This window comes from Engraulis encrasicolus, chromosome 22 (genome assembly GCF_034702125.1).
Source record: "Engraulis encrasicolus isolate BLACKSEA-1 chromosome 22, IST_EnEncr_1.0, whole genome shotgun sequence".
NCBI lineage: Eukaryota > Metazoa > Chordata > Actinopteri > Clupeiformes > Engraulidae > Engraulis > Engraulis encrasicolus.
The window spans coordinates 31349364-31354363 of record NC_085878.1 but is presented as its reverse complement, the minus strand read 5'-3'; the positions used below and the strand labels follow the sequence as shown (position 1 = coordinate 31354363).

The 5000-nt window shown below is 42.3% G+C and overlaps 1 protein-coding gene across 3 annotated transcripts in view; it reads right to left on the bottom strand.

Annotated features, from left to right (window-relative positions):
* adcy7 (adenylate cyclase 7) overlaps nucleotides 1-5000 on the bottom strand; it is a 117423-nt gene that overhangs the window by 69448 nt on the left and 42975 nt on the right. For all 3 annotated transcript variants that reach the window (XM_063188545.1, XM_063188547.1, XM_063188546.1), the window contains exon 2: nucleotides 1-22. This exon is cut by the window's left edge and continues 1030 nt beyond it. The gene's annotated coding sequence lies outside the window, so the exon portion shown is untranslated. The remainder of the gene's footprint in view (nucleotides 23-5000) is intronic.

Genomic DNA, 5000 nt, shown 5'->3' with positions numbered 1-5000 from the left:
CGTCACCAGTCAAAGGTTAGACCTGAGAGAGAAAGGTGGGAAAATGGGGAAGGGAGAGTTAGTTTACGGGAACTGACAGAGCAAAGACAATCCCACCTCTGTGCCATGGCACGAGGGACAAGAGAACAGTGTTGCTAGCAAAGATTCTTAAGGTGATAACCAAGATAAATTGCTCTATGTGTCACCAATGCAACAAAGTGGGATCAAATCTCGTCTCTTAAAAGGGTCTGACTTTTTTTTTTCATTTCCCTCATTCATTCGGAACCCCCTTTTCACTCCTAAAGGGCATGGCAGCTGATGGACATGCATCTTAGAACTTAATGTCATTATTCAGGGCTCTCAATTAACTTTTGTCATCACCAGACAAAATGGCGAGTAGATGTAAATCTAACAAGCCAAACACACACTCACTAAAGGGTCGACGTGTCTTTTAAGTTGGTCTTTTCTGCCAGCCAAACTGAATTTTCACCAGCATTTGGCCAGTTGGCTGGTGTTCATTTAGAGCCCTGGTCATATTGTTACCAGAGGAAACTACTTATGAACTGTCTCCCCCTCAACAACAGTCTCTGGTGATGGCCAGTGGAATGGTGAGAGAGGATAAAGGGATGGGGGTTTAGTTTAGGGTAGGCAGGGAATGGATTTTTGTGTGTGTGTGTGTGTGTGTGCGTGCTTGCTTTGTGTGTTTGCCTTTGTTGACCAGTCATAAAACTCTCTCCGCTCACCTTCGGGATGACCCCCACATCCAGTGTTGCCAGATTGGGGGGTTACTCGCCCAATTGAGCTGCTTGGGATAGCCGTCTGCAGGTGGAAACGGGGTGGCGTGGCAGGTTTTTCTGTAGTTTTATAGCCATAGAAATCAATACAACTTGGTTGATATTGGGAGGAATGTGGAGCCTCCAGGCAGGGTTTGAGCACCGTTTGGGCTGGAAATGATCAGATCTGGCAAGGCCTGCACAAGCCTGCTGCTGACTCAGTAATGCGACTGCAGAAACACCATTCCTGAGCATCGCGGTCAACTTCATGCAACTAAGCAGTATGGATGCAACTTGCAGTTAATAAAAGAAATGGAATCTAATTTCTGGCTAATCAAAATTGTTGCACATTTGTGTTTTTACATCGAATTGTGTGCCATCTACACACCATGCCATAACTTTAAATCTGAAACAATTCCCACCATGATAACAAAGTATTTACAGATGATGAGGCAGACAACATCATAACAATTTGAAAAACACTTCGCAGAGGAAACACTGCTTTCCGAGATGTAACTTGAGGACAGGACAATCACCATTTCTTTGATTTACATTTTACATAACGATCCTCAAGGGAGTTAAAACCAATGAGGTGGGATTAGATTACATAATCGCAAATTTAATAACGATAGTTTTGCAAAAACAATATGAAGTCTAATTGGCATCTTGGATCACAGCCAAGCTAATTGGGATAGCCAAATGTCTCCCCACACAGCCAGGCTGTAGGATTAAATTGCAGACGTAATGAGAAAACATTGCTTCTACAAGTCACTAATGTTAATGTAAAATTAAGCAGGCATATTGGTTTCACCTGGCTGCATGACACAAATACATACTGTACAGTGGCAGTCATATGTATTAACAAGAGTTACTTTCTCACCACTCCCTTTTCCAGATTAGTTCATTATTTCTCAGGAAACTGGCCTTCTTAGAGTAAACATTCTCAACAACTAGGAGACAGTAGCCAAAAAGACTGTCCTGCCATTCACCCATAACTTTCCACTTGACAAGATTTTTTTTCCAAGACAGAGAGGGTGGTTCAATGGTAGAGTAAATTTGACACAGCCCCTTTCTAATAAAGTCTCTGGCACTTCAATGGGAAAGTGAAAAGAAAAAAAAAGAGCCTGATTTGATGACAAGTAGACTTGGCAATCATATGAGGCTATGTAAATTCAGAAAGACGACCATACTAAGCTTAAAGGCCCTGCTACTACAGAGCACTCGGTCTTAAGGGGAACGAAAATGTACTTCCCCTTCTATTATTAATGCTATGAAGAGTAACAATAGTATGGATCATTCAGTTGTGTGAGGGTCACCACATTCTGTGGGAGTCACCATATTTCCCCATGCTAGTGCAGCTGACCCCCTGACCCAAACTTTGCTATCTCTACAGACACACCCAGTGCCCCAGACACACACACACACTGGTGCAGCTTTCACTATGTGACAAAGCAATCCTTTTAAGATCCATATCAAAGCAAAATACAAAAAAAGTGATCAATAACAAATCATTTGGACTGGTTATGATAAGATACATATTCATACATCTGTGTTTACCAGAACATGACTAATTGGGGTGGATTTCATGGTTTTTCTCTGGAAGAAAAAGAACCCTGGTATAATTTACAACATCTCTCCCTCTCCCCCCTTTGCGTTATTTCCCACAATCACTGAAATGTTTCTTTTCCATTCAGTCTCTTCTGTACTGCTGCCACAGGCTGGTTTGGGTTCAGGCCAACGAAACACAGGAATAACGGCGGCCCAGATGCCTGTTTCTATGGGGCTAATCATCAGGGTTGAGAACAGACGAAGGGAGGGAAGGAGGGAGGGAGGGAGGATGGGGTTAGTAGTAGCAGGGAGGCCAACAGGGATGGACAAAGGGCACATTCAGGGTCGCTGACAGCTTTTAATGGGCCCAGGACAAAGTCATCTGAAAGGGCCCCTCGGCCAATGCATAAAATGTAATGAAAACCCAATTTTGGGGCCCGTGTCTCCCTGGGACCCCGAGACAACTGACCCCTTTGCCCCCTTCCCTGGCCACATTTGGCCGCACTTGGCTTCCCTGGCCACATTTGTCCCAGACCAAAGGGAAAGGGTTGCCCAGACTTCCTTATTGCACTGCATGTATTGGGTGTGGGGGCCCCTTCAGATGACTTAGTCTTGGGCACGGTCAAAAGCTGTCAGCGGCCCTGATATGATTCGTAGCATGCTTTTCGAGCATGGAGGTAGTGGTCATGGTGGGAGGGAAGAGGACTGTGGGAGTTTATTTCACAAGGCACACGCTTGCCAGACGCTGTACTCAGGGGCGTAGCAGCAAATTGCGGGCCCTATGTACAATCAGCTCCAATGGACCCCCCAGGCCCCAGCCATACATCTACATACACCGGACTGTGTGTGGGCCCCTTGTATATACAGTACATGGGGCCCTGGTGACTCAGTCAAACTTTACCCCCCACTGTACGACACTCCTGGCTGTACTGTATGGCTGGGCTCGTAACTACTGCACTGCTCCCCACACCACAACAAGATTTGAGTCTACTCCAGGATCCTTAAAACCATTTCATTACACCCCACCGCAGCTCCAGGCGTGAGACTATGGAGATGTTCTACAGAAGTGCTGAGTTAGGAGAGTCCAGGAAGAGGAACGCACAAACTTGAAGACAAACTAAGAGGGATTGCTTAATAACACGGGTTGGAAAATGGGTCAATGACGTTTTAAAATACGTCTGGCTAAGTTAACTCTGAGGTAAATTGTTTAAACCCTCATAGTCATTGCTTGAAAAGAGGATCCTTGTGGCATAATTATTCCAAGAAAACAATAAGTTACACCATGTTTCATGCATAATTTAACATGAATACAAATACATTGGCTGTCCCTGACAAGTACAAATCATTCGATGTCAAACTCAGGCGTGGGGGCCAAATCTGGCCCGCGGAGTCATTTTATTTGGCCCGCGAGATCATTCAAATGTGCATTACATTTGGCCCACATACACCATTAATGTAGAGCGTAACAAGACTTGAACATGAAATTTGATGTGTCACAGGACGTGCAGAGTGCAGACATATTTGAACTACCATATATGATGGGAAAGAGTGTGTGTGAAATTGAACTATGAGTATGACGTGCATGTACGCACAATTTCAGTCCATTTATAAAAGGGTGGGAGACGTGACGCCTTGTTTTTTCGTAACATTGGTTAAAAACCTACAAAACTGTTATTTTTCCTTTAAAAAACACAAGGAAAACACAATATCATTATCAAGTTAGCATGAGCTCAGATGTCAGTCATGTATACAAAAGGATTAAAATGGCCATAATGCAGTGAATTTCCTGTGGTGCGACTTCATTTTCCTGCGGTGTGTATGACATGCCTATGCAATGTGTTGATGCAGGACACATTTTCTCAAAAATGGCAAAAATTAGGCGAAATTCCACAGACCACTAAGTGCTTTATTTTTTTTCTCTTTTTTCCATTTTTTTCAATCATTTTTTTCAGGAATTGGAAAAACTTTTTTTTTTTTTTGGCGTTACACCCTTAATCGTCAATCACCCAAAAATAAATGATGAGTTCGGCCCGCGCCTTTGTTCCAGATTTTTATTTTGGCCCTCAGTCAATTTGAGTTTGACACCCCTGATATCTAGGCTAATACTTTGGATTACAAGTAGGGATGCAAACGATTAATTGATTAATCGACTTTAATCGATCAATTAATCAATCATTAATCAATTTAAAAACATTAATCGCAATTAATCGACAATTCAAGTGACAAGAGACCCAGGTGAAATGGGCATGTGAAGAGTGTGTGTGAAGAGGGGTGTGAATAGTGGGAATATTTAAATCACCTTTGGATTAAATAATTGAAATAGAATGAATTTAAATGTGGTATTTTATCTCAATATTTAATTAAAATGTTTAGATTTAGTAGTTTTTTTTTCGAGAGAGCTTATCAATTAATCGTAAGTCGATCGATGAGGCTGTCAACTAATGATCAATGAATCATTCGATAATTTGCATCCCTAATTACAACTGTAAAACAGACCATGAAAGCCACCACTGACTCAACACTGACGTTTTTTTTGGGCTCAGACATCAGGTCGGTGGTACACCTACACACATGGACAAAAAGTCATTAGTAATTGGTACCTAATGTACTGTAATGAATATGCTTGATAATCCACTAAAAACATTATTAATATTGATATTAGCTTGTCATTGCACCACTCTCGTGTGTGCTACTACTAAA